The sequence below is a fragment of the Camellia sinensis genome, chromosome 4 (assembly GCF_055761805.1).
Source record: "Camellia sinensis isolate YWXY chromosome 4, ASM5576180v1, whole genome shotgun sequence".
Lineage (NCBI taxonomy): Eukaryota > Viridiplantae > Streptophyta > Magnoliopsida > Ericales > Theaceae > Camellia > Camellia sinensis.
The window spans coordinates 157965942-157986953 of record NC_138964.1 but is presented as its reverse complement, the minus strand read 5'-3'; the positions used below and the strand labels follow the sequence as shown (position 1 = coordinate 157986953).

General features: G+C 36.2%; 1 long non-coding RNA gene and 1 pseudogene across 1 annotated transcript; one reads left to right on the top strand and one right to left on the bottom strand.

The window, feature by feature from the left end:
* The first annotated feature begins 489 nt into the window (after positions 1 to 489).
* LOC145823482 (cytochrome P450 78A5-like) lies at positions 490 to 6722 on the top strand (annotated as a pseudogene).
* Positions 6723 to 16302: 9580 nt separating this feature from the next.
* On the bottom strand, positions 16303 to 19342 carry LOC114262961 (uncharacterized). The gene is made up of 3 exons (XR_014365765.1): positions 18824 to 19342; positions 17910 to 17973; positions 16303 to 17426 (listed from the first exon to the last, which is right to left on the bottom strand). It is a non-coding gene; the product is annotated as an uncharacterized LOC114262961 (long non-coding RNA).
* Positions 19343 to 21012: the final 1670 nt, after the last annotated feature.

Here is a 21012-nt window from a genome sequence, read left to right as displayed (position 1 = left end):
GTGCGCCGCACCTACTACCGTGCACCTGCGTGCGCCGTTCGTCTACCGTGAGCCGCGCGTGCGCCGTTCCGCTATTGTGCACCCGCGTGCGCCATTCTGCTAACATACGCTGCCAGCCCCCCTCTGCTACCATGCGCCGCCCGTCCTCCTTGCTAACGTGCGCCGCTGACATCATTTTTCATCCTGCTGACATCATCCCTACACAGCCCACCTTTCCTAGCTATTTTCGACCTTCCGGACTCACTGGTACACCCTGTGTTTACCTAATTTTGCTCCTACAGGTCTCTCCCTATCTATTTAGCCCTACTCCACTACTATTATGGATCGTCCTGATGCCTCCCATCCCATTTCCATTATTTTGGATGGTTCCAACTATGTTCTATGGGCCCAAGCCATGTCTTCCTTCCTCAAAGGAAAGAATCTCTGGCGAATTATCACCGGGGACATGACCCAACCGGTCAAAGACACTGCTGAAACCACTGTCTCTCCTGCTACTCCTACATATGAAGATCGCCTTGAGGAATGGGACAGTAAGAATTACCAAATCATTACCTGGTTTCGCAATACTTCTGTTACCTCTATCAGTCTTCAGTTTGGCCGCTTTCAGCTTGACTCTGTCACTACTCCTGCAAAAGACATCTGGGATTTTTTGAAAGAACGATACCAGACTACTGGTCTTGCTCATCAATATCAACTTCAAAGCCAACTTCATCGGATGCGCCAAGAATCTAGTCAGTCCATCAATGACTTCCTTTCTCAAATGTACTCCGTTTGGGACCAGCTTGCTCTTTCCGAACCGACTTGGCCTCACCAAGAAGATGCTGTTTTATTTATTGCTTATCGTAATCAGCAAAGGTTGGTGCACTTTCTCATGGCTCTCACTTCATCTTTCGAGCCCGTACGTGCCTCTCTTCTTCATCGCCATCCCTTGCCCACTCTGGAACAAGCTATTTCTGAGTTGCTATCAGAAGAGACTCGTCTTGGTACTCTCCAAACTCATCATGTGGACTCTGTTCTTGCCACTCCCCCGTACCGGCCATCATTCCCCCAGCGGACCACTGCCTGTCTCTACTGTCAGAATCGGGGCCTTCCTTCCACACATCTCCTGGTCAATTGCCCAGTCAGAACCTGCCGATATTGCAACAAACTTAGTCCTGGTCATCTGCAACAGGACTGTTTTCGCCATCCATCCCGCTCATCCTCCAACAGCCACTCTTCTCGCGGTGGTTCTTCTTGGGGGAGCTTTCATCGTTCCAGGACTCCATCTCATTCTGGGAATCAGTCTCCTCACACCGCCACTGCTGCTGCTGCCACTGAGGGTTTTTCTGACTCTCCGGCTCCGTCTACCCCTCTCTTCTCTCCAACGGATGTCGAGGCCATGTTCAAACACCTTCTCTCCCCTTCTGGTACACCTCCTCCTACTGCTTTGTCTGTAATTCCAGGTAACTCTTCTTGGTATTTTGATTCTGCCTGTTGTAATCATATGACCTCCAGTTCAACTATATTTTCTTCCATCTCTTCATCTCCTCATATTCCCTCAATTCAAACTGCTGATGGTTCTCTCATGACTGTCCGTCATCTTGGTACTGTTTCCACATCTTCTTTAACTTTACCTCAAGTTTATCATATCCCTGCTCTTACTTTAAACCTTATCTCTATTGGTCAATTATGTGAACTTGGTCTAACTGTCACCTTTTCTGCTACTCATTGTTTGGTGCAGGACCCTCAGACGAGGCAGACTATTGGGATCGGCCGTAAGCACAGACGTCTCTATGAGCTCATTCACCTTCATGTTCCTGCCTCTCCTCAGATCGCTGCTCCTGCATCTGCTTCCTCATTATCTCCTTTTCATCTTTGGCATTGTCGCTTAGGACATATTTCTATTACTCGCTTAAAGTCTTTGGTTTCTAGTGGACAATTGGGTCATGTAATTCCAGATACTTTCGATTGTATACCTTGTCAACTTGCCAAACAACCTGCTTTATCATTCAATAAAAGTACTTCTGTTTCCAGTGCACCTTTTGATCTTATACATTCGGATATTTGGGGCCCTTCCCCTACCACTACTATGGGGGGATCTCGTTATTTTGTTGTTTTCATTGATGATTTTTCACGGTTTACTTGGATTTTTCTCATGAAAACTCGGTCTGACCTCAAAACCCTTTATTATCGCTTTGCCCAAATGATCCACACCCAATTTTCCAAAACCATCAAACTTTTTCGCTCCGACAATGCTATGGAATATCGGGATTCAGATTTCCTTTCTTTTCTTCAGAGTCATGGTACACTGCCTCATCGTTCCTGTGCTGGCACGTCCCAGCAAAATGGCCGTGCTGAACGGAAACATAGGCATATTCTTGACACTACTCGCGCTCTCCTTCTTTCTTCTTCCTGCCCTGAAAACTTTTGGGGGGAAGCTGCCCTCACTGCTGTCTACACTATCAATTGTGCTCCTTCCCCTGTCATCCACAATCAAACTCCCTTTGAACGTCTGCATGGCACTCCCCCTCCCTATGCTAATCTTCGGGTTTTTGGCTCTGCCTGCTTTGTTCTCCTTCAATCTCATGAACGCACCAAGCTTGAACCGCGTTCTCGTCTTTGTTGCTTTCTTGGGTATGGAATTGAACATAAAGGTTTTCGCTGTTGGGACCCTCTCTCTAAACGTCTTCGTATCTCCCGCCATGTCGTTTTTTGGGAGCACCAAATGTTTTCCTCCCTATCCTCCTTTCACTTACCTGCACCTTCCACTAATGTACTGTTTACTAATCCTTCCATCGATCTCTTCTCTGATGATTTTGATACAGGTCCCTCCGTCATTGAGACGTCCTTGCTCACTCCTGCTCCCGACCAGACTGCTCTCCCTGAAGGTCCACCTCTCCCTGCATCACCTTCTTCTCCGCCGGTTCTTCCTCCCACCGATCCTCCTACGGGTCGACCACACCGGGTAACTCAACCTCCTATCCACCTTCGTGATTATATTGTTGGGTCTGCTGCCTTTTCTACTTATGAACCTACCTCCTATCGTGAGGCTTGTACTAATCCTCTTTGGCAGCAAGCTATGACTGATGAACTTCAGGCTTTGGACAAAACTCATACTTGGGATCTTGTTGACCTTCTTCCTGGCAAAACTGCGATTGGCTGCAAATGGGTTTACAAAATCAAGACTCATTCTGATGGCTCTATTGAACGCTACAAAGCTCGTCTTGTTGCCAAGGGTTTCAACCAGGAATATGGGATTGATTATGAGGAAACCTTCTCCCCTGTTGCTCGGCTTACCTCTGTTCGCAGTTTACTGGCTGTTGCTGCTGCTCGCCACTGGGAGCTTTTTCAAATGGATGTCAAAAATGCCTTCCTTAATGGTAATCTTCTTGAGGAGGTCTACATGCAACCTCCACCTGGGTCTACTTTTCCCCCTCATAAGGTTTACAAACTACAGCGTGCCCTCTATGGCCTCAAGCAAGCACCCCGTGCCTGGTTTGCTAAGTTCAGTTCTACCATTCATGACTTCGGGTTCACTTCTAGCTCCTATGACTCTGCTCTTTTTATACGGACTACTCCTCATGGTACCACTCTTCTCCTTCTGTATGTGGATGATATGATTATCACTGGTAATGATGCAGCTGGTATTCTCCACCTCAAACGTTTTCTCCACCGTCAGTTTGAGATGAAGGACCTTGGTACTCTCAACTACTTTTTAGGCCTTGAAGTCTCTCATGATTCTACTGGCTCTTATTTATCTCAGGCCAAATATGCATCTGATCTTCTGGCTCGTGCTGGTCTTACTGATTGCAAAACTACATCTACTCCAGTTGATCCTCAGATTCGTCTCATTCCTCTCGACGGGGCTCTCCTCCGTGATGCTACTCTTTATCGTCAGCTCGTCGGTAGTCTTGTCTATCTCACAGTGACTCGACCTGACATTGCCTATGCTGTTCACATTGTTAGTCAGTACATGTCGGCTCCTCGCACTCCCCACTATACTGCTCTACTCCACATCCTTCGCTACATCAAAGGCACCCTGTTCCATGGCCTTCACTACTCTGCTTCCTCATCTCTTGAACTGCGTGCCTTCTCTGATGCTGATTGGGCTAGGGATCCTACGGATCGACGCTCCACCACGGGATTTTGTTTCTTCTTAGGGGATTCTCTTTTTACTTGGCGTAGCAAAAAACAATCCCTCACTGCCCGTTCTAGCACCGAGGCTGAATACCGAGCCCTTGCTGATACTACTCAGGAACTTCTCTGGCTTCGCTGGCTCCTCACTGATATGGGTATTTCCTCTTCCGGCGCTACCGCTCTTTATTGTGACAATCAGAGTGCCATTCAGATTGCTCACAATGATGTTTTTCATGATCGCACCAAGCACATTGAGATTGATTGCCATTTTATTCGACAACATGTTACACGTGGTACTGTTCATCTTCTCCCCATTGCTTCTGCCGATCAACCTGCTGATATTTTCACCAAGGCTCATCCTCCTGGGCGCTTCCGTGATCTCGTTTCCAAACTCAACTTGGTCGATGCCTACCCTCCTTGAGTTTGCGGGGGTCTGTTAACATATAATATATCATATAATATATCTCCACTACCATGTATACATATAATATATACCCCCACTAGACCTTGTATCTGTAAAGGCCACAATGCGTAGCTGTAAAGGCCACCACTTTCACTTTAGCTTTAGCCTATCTCAATGTAATTACCAAGCATCCGATTCCATTTGTCTCCTTCTCCTCTCTATAAAGAGAGGGAGCTCACTCTTGTATTAACACAGAAACATAATACAACTACATCTCTTCAATTCAGTCTCTCTCTGTTCTCTTCTTCCTTTCCAATCTTTCATTCTGAATACTACTTTCTTGTCATTCCTCGATCTGGGTACTCCTCATCCATTCTCAACATCGAGCTCTTTCTCTGCGTTGTTGTTCTCGCTGCTATCTTTGTCTTTTGGCTTTCCCCTGGTGGCCTCGCTTGGGCTCTCTCTAAGGCTCGAGTCCATGCCAAGACCGCCATTCCTGGACCTTCAGGTCTCCCTCTTCTCGGCCTAGTCTTCGCTTTCACTGGCTCTTTAACTCATAGAGTCCTCGCTAAGCTCTCCAAGACTTGCAAAGCCGTCCCGTTAATGGCGTTTTCAATTGGGTTCACTCGATTAGTAATCTCAAGCCAACCCGACACCGCCAAGGATATTCTCAGCAGCTCGGCCTTCGCCGATCGACCCGTGAAAAAGTCAACCTACGAGCTTCTCTTTCACCGTGCCATGGGTTTCGCTCCCTATGACGAGTACTGGAGGGACCTGTGGAGGATTTCAACAACCCATTTGTTTAGTCCGAAACGACTCGCCTCTTTCGGTGGGTTTCGGAGAATCAGGCCCGACTTTAAGATTTTCAGGGCCAAAGGTAATAATTAATTAATAAATATCATTAAATTATTTGGGGTTTTTCACATTTTTTTTATTCAACCAAAAATTTTTTTGGAGGTAAAAGACAAAAAAAAATTGTGTCAAAAGAGTTAAGGTTAGGAATTAGATGGGAAGAGAGACTGAGTCTTTTTAATTTTGAATGAGTCTTTTAATTTTTCAATAGGTCAATTTATTTTAAATTAGTTTGGTCATTCTTTAATTTTTTTTAGACTTAAAACATACCTAATATATTACACTAAATTATAATAAGAAGGGACCTTGAGTGTATTTTGAGGGGTCTTAAGTCATAGTTTGGTGGGCCTATGTCCAGGGCGGCCCTGCCGAAAATGATTTCACTTGGAATAATTGACCAGATAAAGGGTTTGATGGAGAAAGAGAGAGTTGTGGAGGTGAAGAGAGTTTTTCATTTTGGGTCTTTGAACAATGTGATGATGAGTGTATTTGGGAAAAAGCTTTGGATCCCCATGGGGAGGCCCCTAGCACTCCCAGTGGGTGCTGATTGGTTAGTTTTTTTTTTTTTTTCTTCACCAATGATCAATCCCCACATGTGTGCGGGAGTGGTGGTGGTGGGGGTGGGGGTGGGGGTGGGGGTGGGGGCAGGGGCAGGGGCGAAATGGGGGTCTCAATCAGGTCTCATGTATTTGGGAGGTCTTATGAGTTTGGTGAGAATAAGAATGGGGGTGAGGGGTCTGAGCTTGAGGGTTTGGTGAGTGAAGGGTATGAGCTTCTTGGGATATTTAATTGGGGTGATTATTTTCCTCTTATGGATTGGATGGATTAGTAAGGAAGAGGTGTGAAGATTTGGTTGGGTAAGTAAATGTGTATGTTGGGAAGATCATAGATAAGCATAGGATGAAGAGGGCTGAGAACAGTGGAGTTGTGAGTGATGAGAGCTCTGGTGATTTTGTTGATGTGTTGCTTGATTTGGAGAATGAGAACAAGCTCACTGACTCTGATATGACTGTTGTGATGGTTTTGAAACTATTCAAAGGTGTATGCACAAATATGAATAATAGAACATTTTTTTTTTGGTTCGCAATTTTAAAAAAATAAAATTTGAAGACATAAAACTAAGCAAACAAACAAATTAATTTTATTAAAAACATAATATTTTTATTTTTATTTTTTTTTAAAACATACACAAAATTAACAAACCAAACAAACTAATTTTTTCAAAACATAAATTATAAACACACAGACACACAATGCAGAACATTGATTTTTTTTAAAACACACACAGAAAGACACAAATTAAGTAAACAAACGAACCAACTTTTCAAAAATTGAATTTATACCCAAAAACAAACAAAAGCTTAAAAAAGTTAAATAGGAAAAAAGTCCAAATCTTTCTAAGTCTAACAAATTGCACACATTTTGTAACAACCTTGACTTGTGATTAGTCTATAATCCATGATTAAGAATGTCTAATAGGTAATTAATATGAAATTATACATTAATTGCATGTGTCATATGTTATTTAGAATTATATCTGTCTGTTGTAGAAAGATTTGTCTGTGTTCTTATTTCATTATGCGAATTGAAGGCCTTATTGACATCTGATCACGGAATTAACTTAGTTTATGTGTTATTTGAAATTTTTAGAACATTATGGTAGGTTTAATTGGAATTTGATTCGAAACCAAATAATTAGAATAAATTAGATTAAATAAGTTAACATGACTTAACTTAATCCTACTTTATTAACCTAAACTAAGTGGGCTTATATAAGGCCAATATGGCCCCTAGAATCCATTTGATCATCTTTGTCCTCATAAAAAACGTAAGAGAGAGAAGCTTAGAAAAATTGAACTCAAGCTTGGAATTGTCGAGACTTAAACGTTTTGACTTGAAAACTTAAACAATTAGCCAACTAGAGCTCAATTGAGAAGCTAAGGTAAGAATGCAACCCTTTAGTTATGTAATTGAGTTAGTTAATGCTAGGATTCAAGTGGATTAAGAGTTGAATCACAAGAATTAAGCTAAGATTGGAGAATTAAAATTCAAGACATACATGCATGTATATTTCATGGCATTTTGAAGTTGTTTTCCAAAGAATTTTCTCATGCATGCCAATGTTCTAACTTAGTTTTGGGAATTCATCACATTCTATATCATTTTGTCTCAATTAATCATGTTTTGGAAGAAAAGAACTCATATCCATTTATGCATGTTGTCTTTATTGAATTTCAAGCTTGGTTTTAGATAAATGACTATACTTTTGGGCTTAATTTTATGAAATGGTTTTCAATTCATGATGTATTATGAGTTTTTACATGTTATTTTGAGTTTTGGCCCAAAATAATGTATTTTGAAGGTTTAAAATTGAGTTTTGAACCTGGGAAGCAAATCTGGAAATTCCAGAATTTACACTCTCCGCTCGAGCGTTAGAGTCTATGCTCGAGCGAAGAATTCGAGCTCCTAGTACTTTTGTAAAGTTTTGGGGTTGGCTTCAGCGGCAGAACCTGCGCTCGAGCGACGACCCTTATATTTGTGCCTCCGCTCAAGTAAAGAAGTCTAAGCTTGAGCGTAAATCTAGAGCTCCTAAAAGTTTTGCAAAACTTTGCAGACCACTCGAGCAACCGAAATTGCGCTCGAGCGGAGACCTTATTTACTCACTCTTTGGCTCGAGCGACCGTTAAGTATCTGTTGAGTGTAATAGTCATGTAACTGGTACTTTTGCAAACTTTGCAGACCGCTCAAGTATCTGTTGACCCTTATATTTGTACCTCCACTCGAGTGAAGAAGTCTAAGCTTGAGCGTAAATCTAGAGTGTAAATCTAGAGCTCCTAAAAGTTTTGCAAAACTTTGCAGACCACTCGAGTGACCGAAGTTGCGTTCGAGCGGAGACCCTATTTTCTCACTCTTTGGCTAGAGCGACCGCCAAGTATCTATTGAGCGTAATAGTCATGTAACCAGTACTTTTGCAAACTTTGCAGACCGCTCGAGCAACCAATGTTGCTCTCGAGCGGACTACCTTGTTTTTTAAAATTTGACTAAGTGTTCCGAAGTACATTTTGGCATCCTCATTGCATCTTAGGCAATCCTAAACCTTAATTAAGACATAATAATGGGGATAAGAATTAAAAACATACCAAGATAGAAAAGAAATGAGTTAAGTATTTTCCGAGCGTGTGTTTCAATGTGCATTTGTTATGTTTTTGTGTAGGTCACGCGCCATAAACTATCAAATCTGTTTGCTTTGTCCATTTTACTATCAGAGCTATCTGTGAGTAACAACTTTGTAACGCTATGTTTGAATAAAAGTAATTTCAGAATGATAAGATATGGTTTGGTTTATGAAATGCTATTTTGCGAATCATGAATAAATGTCCAATTTTTTGAAATGTATTTGCAGCATCCTTAGTTCATGTGGCCCTCACCTGGGGGAAATAACACCATGGCCAATATACATATGGCTCTCATCCGGGGGAAACAGTACCGTGGCTTATGATTATATGGCTCCTCGCCTGGGGGAAACAATATCGTGGTCTATGTTATATGGCCTTCCTCGGAGGGAAACAATACCATGGCTACTTGTGCACAAGATATGGACCTTTAGGGTCGTCGATACCGACTATACATGTGAGTCCCAAGACTAATTTGATATGATAGCTAATGGATGTACCACATATTGCTTATGACTTCTGATAAGTATACGATTTTGAATCTGTTTCCGATACGAATTACAAATTTTGAAACTCTTTGGACATCATTTATAAAATCTTTGCTCTGTTGTTATTCACTGGGCTATAGCTCATTCTATTATTTATGTATGTAGGTGAATAGGCGTGTGACCAGGCCTAAGCTGTTCCTTGGAGTTTTGTTTGGTTAGCTAGCCACAGTGCCTCTCGAGAAGGTTCCTGTATTGCAGTGGTCAAATTTTTGTGAACCAAGTCAATGATCTTTTTGTATTTCTTTTGTTAAGTTTGAACAAGTCTTTTGTTTGTCTGTAAGTATAGATGGCGATGTGGTATGACATCTTGATTTTGTATTAAGTTTTAAATTTTCTGTCACATGTATGTCTACACAGCGTTATGGACATTATTTGTTTGTAATTACTTCCGCTAGCTCCTGTGTTTTGTTTCGATTTTTTTAGAGGTCTTTAGTAATCCCAAGATTACTAGCCGGTTACAGCACTAAACCTATAGGGGCGAGTTTAGGTCGTGACACATTTTCTGCTTCGCAATTTAAAAAAAAAATTTGAATATAACAATACGGAAGCACACAAAATAGAAAAAAAAATACAAATCCAAAACACATAGGAATAGTGAATTTTTATTTTTATTTTTTAAAACACAAACAAACAAACCAAATTTAAAAAAAAAAAATCAATTTATATACAAAAACAAACAAAAGCTTAAAAAAGTAAAACTTAAAAAATCCCAAACTATTTAAGTCTAAAGATCCGTTAGGCAAGTTGGTTTGTGGCTATTTTAGCCATAACAAATAAAGCATCACATCCAACCCATAATTATTACATTTTTCTTTCACAAAAAAAGTCAAAAAATCAAAAAGTCCTTTCCAAACTAAGTTTTTTACCCCAGGCTAAAATAGCCAAAAAAGCCGAAAAGCCAAAAAGCAAACCCACTTCTAAGTTTAAATAATTGTATATATTTTATGCTTCGCAATTTTTAGAAAAAAAAAATGAATATAAATATACAAAAGCACAAAATAGGAAAGTACAAACCCAAGATACTTAGAACACTCATAGTCAAATAAATTTGATAGACATAAAGAAAAATAAACAGAAACATTGAAACAAATTTGATATATACAAAGAAAATTAATAATTTAAAAATAAAATCATAACAATTAAATGCACTTATTATATACAAATTTTTACTAAAACTCCACGCCAGGCCAAATTGAAACGTAGAACCTTAAAAAAATTGAGTTCAAAAAATAGGAGAAACAAACAAAAGTGAAACAAAGAAAGAAACATACAAAATATAAAATATGTCAAAGATTAACAAAGTGAAACAGGGGATAACAACTCTTAGCCTCCGTTTGAGAAGTGAGTTGGCTTTTTAATTTTTTGGCTTTTTTGACTATTTTAGCCTGGGCTAAAAAGTTTGGTTTGGAAGGGCTTTTTGGCTTTTTTGACTTTTTTTGTGAGAGAAGAATGTAATGATTATGGGTTGGATGTGATATGTTGTTTTTTGTGGCTAAAATAGCCTATTTTGTCTTTTGTAGTTAAAATAGTAAAAAAAAACCCCATTTAACTCTTGCCAAACGGACATAAGTAAATTGCACCAATACCCATTTATAAAATTGAATAGAAAAATATAAAACATACCAAATAGAAAATACAAACCCAAGAAATCTCTCTCTATTTTCTTATGCTTCGCTTTTTTTTTTTTTTTTTTTTTTTTCCAAAGAACCTAATTACATAATGAAATTTTTTAATAAAAAAAATAAAAATATATTTAACAATATTACACTTATAATGTCGGATAAGCATAAGCAGTAGATATGCCTCCGTTTGGCAAGTTGGGTTAGGGGTTTTTTTGGCTATTTTAGTCACAAAAGACGAACTATGCTATTTTAGTCACAAAAAACAAAGCATTACATCCAACCCATAATCATTACACTCTTCTCTCACAAAAAAAAAACCAAAAAGCCTTTTTGCCTAAAATAGCCAAAAAAAATCAAAAAGTCAAAAAGCCAACCCACTTCCCAAACCAAGATATACTTTGGATAACTACTCCACAAACTTGCAAGAGAAGCATAACATTGGAACATTGTTGAATAGTCTTTCTCCCAAAAGGGAGAGAAAAAAAAAAAAAATATATATATATATATATATATATTTCTGCACAATAACATGATGGTGAATCCATCTGGAATAGGGCCTTGTCACCCATTTTTGCATAAGCCTCACAACCCTCCACATCATCAAAAGGCCTTTACAGCCAATCACATATTCGCAGAGAGGCTTTCAAAAGAGACTCCGCCTAGCATCCATCAAAACAAATGCAGTTCCATAAAAAGCACGTTTTAAAACTTTTCAGTGAAGATGTTAAAGATGATTTAGAACTGCACAGCAATTTGGAGACATGGGAAGTGGGAAAGTAGAATTGTTCTGTTTTAATTTATCATTTTATTCTTATTACAAACTGATATAAGTGTAAGAAATTAAGGGTCATTTAAAAAAAAAATTAAAAAAAAAAAAACTCTAGGATAATAGTTTCAGGACTACAAATAAACTGCTCCTTTTTGAATAATAGTATAGATAGATTTGGAAAGAGTTGGAATACTTCAACAGGTTGCTACATATTTCCCAATGTTTTGTGTTTGACTATAATTTATTTATTTATTTTCAGATTTGGAACAAATTTTTCTTATTATTTGTTTTATTCTCTTTCTGGGCATCCAAAGATATGGAGAATCTGAATAATATTTCACTCTCTTTTGTCTGTTAATAGGACTGATATCTATTGTCCGTTTGTTGTTTTGTTTCTTATGCTTTAATTCTCCTTGGAACATTTTCTTTTGTTCTCTTTGTTTTGATCTTTAGTAGTACATTTTTGTCCCCATTTCATGGTATATGTATGCTATATATTTATGTCATAATTTTAAATAGGGTAAATTACAAATACACCCCTTGAGATTTACTTAAAATACGAATTATTTTCTGTGATTTGAAAAATTACAAATATCTCCCTATTAGAATTTTTTATTTAATAGAATTAATTGAAAAAGTGAAATTTCTAACTATTCACTTGTACAATAATAAAATTAACTTGATGATTTATTAAAAACTGTTATTTAACTTGATGATTTATTAATAAAAGGACCTATTTGTTATGAAATTAGAAACCTTAGGGGGCATGATGTAATTTCTAGAACCACAAAGGGTAATTTGTAATTTAAGTAAATCTGCGGGTCGGCAAGCTCAACAGGGTCTTCTTTCCCCGATGATTCTGCCAAGCCCGTTCCCTTAGCTGTGGTTTCACTGGATAGTAGACAGGGGCAGTGGGAATCTCGTTAATCCATTCATGCGCGTCACTAATTAGATGATGGGGCATTTGGCTACCTTAAGAGAGTCATAGTTACTCCCGCCGTTTACCCGCGCTTTGTTGAATTTCTTCACTTGACATTCAGAGCACTGGGCGGAAATCACATTGCGTGAGCATCCGCAGGGACCATCGCAATGCCCAGTTGAAGTCTTAAAGCTAAAAACAACTGTTACACATTACAATATTGATTTCGCCCGCAACAAGCGTAGTGAAGAGGTAATCTATCCAATCGGGCGTGAAACTACGCTAAGTATTAAAGAAATTAATATTCAGGAAAAATTCAAAAAGAAAAACAAGAAGAAATATGCAAAAATCTATATAGCAAAGATCCATTAAAATTTTGACACAAAGATAGAAGTATAGCTAAAGTATACCTAATCAACTCTAATAAAATAATTAGAATAGAACAAATGGTATATATTTATAATGATATAGAGGAATTTAGAAAAGAGATAGAAGATCTCAAACATTAAGGATTAAGTAGAGATAGTAAAAATCTATATAGTAGCCCAGCATTTATGATTAGAAACTATGCTTAAATTAAACGAGAGTAAGTCAGAGTGGTAATAAATTACAAAAAATTAAATGATAATTCTAAAAGATATGGTTATTTTATTTCCAATAAGCAAGTCTATTTTAACAGAATACATGGTGCCTCCTAGTTCTCTAAAATGGACTATAAAAGTGGATACTGACAAATCAAAATGGATAAAGAAAGTATACCACTAACAGCCTTTAATGCGCCACAAGGACATTATGAATTGCTTGTGATGCTAGTTGGATTAAAAAATGCATATCAAATATTTCAAAGAAGAATGGATAACATCTTTAAGAACTAAATAATGTTTGTCTTATATATATATATATATATATATAAATGATATTTTAATTTTTTCTAAATCTATAGAACATAGAATAGATATCAAAATAATAATAGAAAAATGTGAAGAACATGGAATAGTGTAAGGTGAAAAAAAAAATGTGTGTATGCACAAAAGGAAATAGAATTTTTAGGACTTATAATCAAGACAGGGTCAATAAAAATGCAAAGTAATATATTCTCAAAAAAATTAATAAATTTTTTGATAAAATCAAGGATAGAGACAATTAGAAAGATTTTAGGATGTTTAACTTATGCCTCAAATTTTATAAAAGACATAGTTAAAATAAGAAAACATTTACAAAAGGAACTGAAAAAGGATGAGAGTTGGACTTTGAACTCAGCCGACTTCGCTTTAGTAAAATTCTTAAAAGAAAAGTGTAAAGATTTGCCTACCCTAACTCTTCCTAATGAAAATGATGAGCTAGTGCTAGAAACGGATGCAAGTAACAATCATTGGAGTGCGATATTAAAAATAAAGGAAAATGATCAGCTATGCAGTTGTAGTGGAAGTTTTAATCAAATTGAATGTAAGTATCTCAGCATGGAAAGAAAATTATTAGCTATAATAAAAGGAATAAAGAGGTTTTTAATATTTTAACTCCAAAATCATTTTTAATAAGAACTGATTGCAAATGCCTACTAGACTTCATAAATAAAAATTTATCCAATATGCAGGCACAAGAAAGGTTTTTACGATGACAACTCTAGTTAAAACAATTTACCTTTGATATAGAACATATTAATGGTAGTAAAAATAGTTTAACAGATACTCTAACTCAAGAACTTGCAAATAACTTCCACATCCACAAACTCAAGAACTTGCAAATAACTTCCACATCCACAAGACTCACACTGCCAGAGAAGGAAGCACTCCTAGCAAAGACTCAAGAAGTGCTGGACTTGGTGATCAAAAAAATGCAGGCAACATGGAAGAGCTCTTTTGTGAATGAGCTCATTAGGACCACCCATTTAGTTGCTAAAACCTTTTTACGATTAGAAATATTATATTTATTTCTTCAGCTCTTTTATGATATCTACAATAAAAAGAGAATGTACTTTTGTTAAATTATTTCTGAAATGGTGTGAAGAAAGTGTCATCCATCTGAGACCTCAGTAGTGCTACTTTAATGGACAGATAGCCTTGTACTGTTATAGAATGTTAAGGGTTTCATTCAATCCAGATAAGGTCATTAGCCCAAAAGATCTTGTGGTTCAAATGTGAAAATTGGGAATAGTCAATACATTCAATGTTCCACCTCACTCACAGAGTACCATGTTCTCTCAACTCACCATATTCTAGCAATTCATGGTCAAGAAAATTTATGAAGTCTATAAAGAATATTCAAGCATGGCACCCATCACATTTACAACTGCCCAAATGGAGGTAAATGATAAACGTCTAAATGCAACTCATTATCTAATAAAATTAAAAGACATGAATGATGTGATCCCCTACAAATGCGACTGGCTCAAAGATTAGGACGAACCTTTTATAATTGATCCAACAGAAGCAAGGGTAAGAGTTTTTCATAATATTTCACAAATCTACAAAATCAACAAGGGTTGGGTTTAAATTGGTTAATTATGGAAGGACCACATTTGCAATAACACCATCCTTGATGGAAAAAATAATCATTCTAGGATTGTATTATGAATCAGTATATGATTTACTTTAAGTAGATAGATTTAGGGACATATTTATCTGAAAAAGATGTAAATTTTTAAAAAAAATATCTGATGGAGCAAAATCTAGAAAGATGTGATGAAATGTTTGAAGAATATGATGAGAATTGACCTTAGTAATGTCATGGGTGACGAGGGGATATGAAATCTGGAGAATGCAATGAATTGATAAAACTATGGGCACATTTGCAAAAGCAATGGCTAAATGGGCTACACACCCATGTGACCATTGTTTGTCTTTTGTTTGTTTTCTATCAGCAATAAAATATAATATGTAAACTATTTTATGTTTATAAATTAGATTGAAGTCTAGACTTGAAGTCCACAAGTGCCTATATAAAGGCTTTAAGGGAAAGCAAAAAGGGACACAAATTAGATAAAGTATACTTGAAAATAAGAAAAAAATCTAGATTCTCGGGTTTTCGTAGAGCAAACAATACTATAACAATTTAGAGCAAACAATACTATAACAATATAACATTTTACAGACACCCATTTTTCCTTGTAAAGTTTACGTTCAATAAATAAAAATCATTTCTTTTCAAGGAAGTATGTGTTGCTTTTATTAATCTTAGATCCCCCACATAACTAAAGAAGCAGCTTCTAAAGTTACAATCTGAGGTAAGAAATGAAACAGCTTTGTACTGAGTCTAAACTAAGGAAGGAAGTGTTGAGATTAGCCACCTCTATAAATTGGAAATTTGCCAACGCCAGAGTGCTACGCCGATTACGTTAAGCTAACGGTCAAAATGCTTAGATACTGTTCTTATTTTGAAAGTATAGTGGGCCTAAAATCACAACCGTTTACAATTATAAGAAGTAACAAGAATAAAAAATAAAAAATAAAAATTTATGAGTGGTTATTAGCATTTCTATGTTCAAGATTTGTTGTTAAATCGTAATCAAGTAGTAATACTAATAGCAAATTGTCAACAACGACGTAATTTTTTACAAAATCTACTAAATAGTGATACTACTAAAGAAATGAAATTTATTAGAAAATGAGTTTAAAAAATATCATAAACAATTAGGTCTAATATCTTAAAAAAAATCAAAATTAACTAATTTCCAAATCAGTGCTGCATCAGCCGATCACATCATTTCTGGCAAGTCAGACTTACATAAAGTCAGGGGATTTAACACCATCCGATATTAACTTCCTAGTACACCAAAGCATTTCAAGGGCAAAATAAAATAATTTTGAAGGTTAAAACTGAGGAATTGTTTTTGCAAGTGAATGGAAACTGATAGATGAAATACAAAAGATAACATTTTTTTTTAATAAAAAAAATGCTATGTGCAGAAAAGATAAATGTATATTTCTGATGATATCAACAGCAAAACAAAACAGGACCAGGGGAAAAAAAATAAAAACCACAACGATGGAGGACAGAGCCTACAATGGTGACCAAAGCCAAATGCTCTCAACCAAGAGAAGAGGATAGTCCCGAGATGCTACTTGATGCTGTTAGGCATGAAGGTCACTCCATGTGATCAAGCCACATGGTTGGTTTGAAAGAAGAATCACTCACCTCAATCAAGAGAAACTTGTAAAGAACATATGTTCAGAGTCAAAAACCATTTAATCTTTCAAGGATTTCCTAACAAAAAGTAAAATTATACCTAAGCAATTTAACTGCTAATTACAACCAACAAAAAGGTCTTATTAAATTCTCACCTTCCGGAACAATTCTTTCATACCCCCATCAGCTGAACTAGGGTAATATATCATAATGCTGTGGTTATCGCCTTCATAAAAACACATCTGAAATTTGTTAGCAATGAAGACTTAAAATTGATATTCGCACTTAAATAGAGATACCAAAATATTTTAAGAAGTAGCATATTTGTAAATGGCCAAAAAAGAAACTTTTATTATATATCCAAGCTGCTCAAAATTTACTCTCAATGATCACAATAAGATTCAGAAACTCATAGCCCTACAAAAATATAGGTTTAAGGCGCTACAAGCAACTGCAATTATCATTTTAACATACATATGGTCCAAACTGCTTTATTCCATAAATGACAACAAAAGAAAATCTCCATTATGGTTCTAATAATATTGTAGAACAGTACTGGAAGACACTTCCCTCCCACTATTCTTACAATCCAAGTTTATGTACTAAGTAAACATCAGATATTATTGACAAGCCAATAAAATATCACATCCAAGAGGGACTGCATCACATCACATAATTTAGCCCAAATACTCATAACAGAAGTAGCAAAAACGCAATGTCCAAATGATTGAGGAAACAAACATACCATTAACAAGCTTCTCCACAAAAGGCTTCCAAAAGCGATTCCCATGAACCTCAATAAAATTTTCTTCCTCAACAAAATAATCCAGCTCTTGATACGGCACTTCTCTATTTACAAGGGCATATCTTGGAACAGGAATTCCATGCATTTCAAGACACTTGACTTTGAAAGGAGAAAAGATTAAAAAAAAAAAAATGGCATTTATGTTCAACACTCAATTACCAAAATGGTAATAACTATAAAAAAAAAATGGTAATAACTATCAAAGGAGCCATTAACACAGTAAACTTTAATATGAAGGTACATATAGCAAGCTTCTACAGTTATTGACATGTGAAAAGGAAAGCAAAATCATGTGTATGACCACCTTTCAAATGAAAAATAAGTTCGTCAGTGATCAAGAAAGGGAAGGCCCAGGAGGATCATGGTAAAAAATAGTTGGCTTCAATATCAATGCAAAAGAAGTGAAGCACATATTGTAGGAGCTGGTAGAGTAGAGAATGAATAGAATAAAGAGGAATGGTTAAGGATTCACGTGTCACTAAAACAAGAAGATTCAAACTAGTTATATCATAAAACACAATCTACCAGTACAATGAATACAAACCTTGACAACAAGATGAAGGATTAAAAAGCATACCTCATATACCTTCCTTCTATCATGAAGAAGGTGTTGTGGACCCAATTCATTTACAAGGAAAGGCCTGAAAAACAGAGGATGTCCAGCATTCTGAGTAACCATTTATACATTTTGGACAACTGCAAAAGAAGGGTTCAGCAGCCTTTCCTATATTTTTTCTAACAAGGTACATCAAACATATAGTAGTACAAAAAAAATATTACAAACTAGAAACTCATACCACAAAACATTATTTTAAACAAAAAACAAAATAAAACTCAGATAAATAATGAGATTTATTCCACTCATTCCCTTTTCTTCTTGTTCCTCTTCTCCTTTCTCTAATTCATTGTCAACACTACCATAATCTCCAGCAATAATCATGTACTGCTAATAAACTTCAATCCATAATGTTTCTTCGCAGTTAGCCTCCTACCACAATTTTAGGATTTGATTTTTGCCAAGGCTTGGAAAAACCAGTAACTCGTGAGATTTCACAAGAGCTCTCCAAGATTTTACACCATGACCATAAGTGTGCCCTCAAAATCTGTGAATTCTAATGTAACCTAGCTTAATTTGATCAAAGTATTAAACTTCAATTAAAGCCCTTCTTTTTTTCATTTTCATTATGTATGCATGTTATCATGTGTTGGATTTCTAAAACAATTTAGGTACACAAACACATACTTATCCACAATTTCATTTATGATGATTAATTGTATTTCTTCATTGTACTAAGCACCCCCTTTACCGACAGTGCAACATAGAGAAAACATAAATTTATGTTGTAGTTGTAGTTGTACTATGTGCACCTCCTTCAGTCACAAAGAAATTCAAAAAAAAAAAAAAAAAGAAAAGAAAAAAAAGAGTTATTTTCTGAACATATAAAGCATTTGAGAGGAAAAAAGAAAGGGGGGAAGGAGAAAGAAACTTACTTTCTTAATGCAGCATATGCCTCAGCCTTTTTGATTTGAGCGGATAACCAGAGGAATATAAGGCAATCAAGCAATCACATGTTGGCCATCTGAAATAATTTAGACATTGAGATGAATTATTCATCTGGTAGAGACAAACTCCTACACACTAAGGATACCTTCTACTCTAGAAAAAGGTAGCTGAAACAAAATTAATTGAATCTACTTAATCAGGGTTGGGGACACTTCACAAACACACGTGTCTTGTGTTTGGACAAGCCTTCGAACACTTTTTTAAAAATTTTAGAAAGTTGATTTGGGGTCAAAGTAAAATATGAAAGCAAAGAGGGGGCAAAGGAGCAAAAAATAAAAATACACCCACATGTGCATTGATGCTCTGATAACTCTGTACTCTAAATTCATGTTCATCTACATGGATAATAATTTTTTTTTTTTTTTTGTCATATTCCCACCGTGTTTGTATCCTAATTTTTTTTAAATTGTTGTGTCCCACGTCTGTGTCCATGCTTTTTATCTTGTAATCAGTGACCACTATGTCATCAACACACACAAAGTAAACCACAATAGCATTCGGAGAATGCTTTTCAAGCCGTGAACTCTCAAAGTAACTCAACTAGAAGTAGCCTTCGCAATACTGTACACAAAAATACTTTCCTTAAATTCTTAAGGTGAAAACTCCATCTCTTTATGCCTAAAGTTATTAAGGAAAAAATCCCCAGAAATGGTTCCTGCCAAACAAATGGCCAGGGGACATTTCTCTACAACTACTCTTATATTTCAACAGGATATTACACAGTTGACCACCAAGTTGGTCATCTAAATAAAAATTAAAAAAATAGAGGAAACAATATTTGTAGCTTGCATTTAAGGCATGTAACATTTAACTTATAAAATTAAAAAAATAGGGAAAACCATATTTGTAGCTTCCATTTAAGGCATGTAACATTTAGCTTATAAAATTTATAAATATAAGTTTAATCATCAAATGCTAGTTTAAAGAAGAGGGTATTGTATCATTGGTCAAAATAATGCTTAAAAAATGTGTGTGTGCGTGTGCGCGCGCGCGCGTGAGAGAGAGAGAGATAGTATACATACACATGTCACAAATTAAAATGCATTAAAAATTAATACACGCGCTATTTGTGTTGATGAGAAAGAACTTAGGCTTGCTAGTTCCGGCAGAAGATAAAATCATCCACGTCTTTAATTCAAAAAATTAACTTACACGAAATATCTCCTTCATATCCTCTACAAAAACAATACTAACCAAAAAAAAAAAAAAAAAAAAACAACAGAAAGTTAAAAATAAAATGCCAACTCCAAAACAATCAAAGAGCAATACCTCTAAGCAAACATATTATATACAGAGGTAAAAACAGACCATATTGTACACTTGCACATATATGTTTCATCAAACTGCATTGAAATGTACCTCTCTATTGGATCCTCAACAATAACCTTGTCCCCAAAATGTATGATCTTCAACAATATTATAGAGAAATCACCATAAACAACACAGCGAGCAATCAACAAGCAAGCTTGTCATCATAGTTAATGTACGAATTAGAATGCATTGTTACTAAATTGATCCCCACATAGCATTTTTTTTCTATAATTTTTATTTTTCGCTCCAAATCAATTTGCAGTGGTGAATACTACAAATTATCAATAACAAATCCAATAGCTCAAATTCACTAAAAGCCTGCAGTCTATCCAAAATCTGGCCCATCAGAGCCGAAAAAACCTATAGCAAATAGTCCTATTAGAATCGATTCGAGAAGATTGTGTTATACAAATAGAAGATTCATGCATGGTTTCATTTTTAGATTACTAGCGGGTGGCACCGCGATGCATGTGTAATTCAGATAAGTAAGCATAAAAATAAATAGTAAAAAAATTAATATCATACTATGTATATTGTCTAAATGGTAATAGTGTTCTTAATTAAATTTGAAGTCTTTTGTTCAAATTTGGCTGCCCTTTGAATAGTATTTTTTATTTTAGCATAGAAAAATTTGTCACCTGATAGAAGAAGAAGTCGTCGTCACATGACAAAAGGAGAAGCCGTCAACACCAAGTCATTGCTTATATTATATATAGTATAGATAGATATGCAATGCGAGCAACAAGAACAGAACCTCAGAGCCGCATTTCACATTCTTTTCCATTACGCAAACACCAATCGTTAT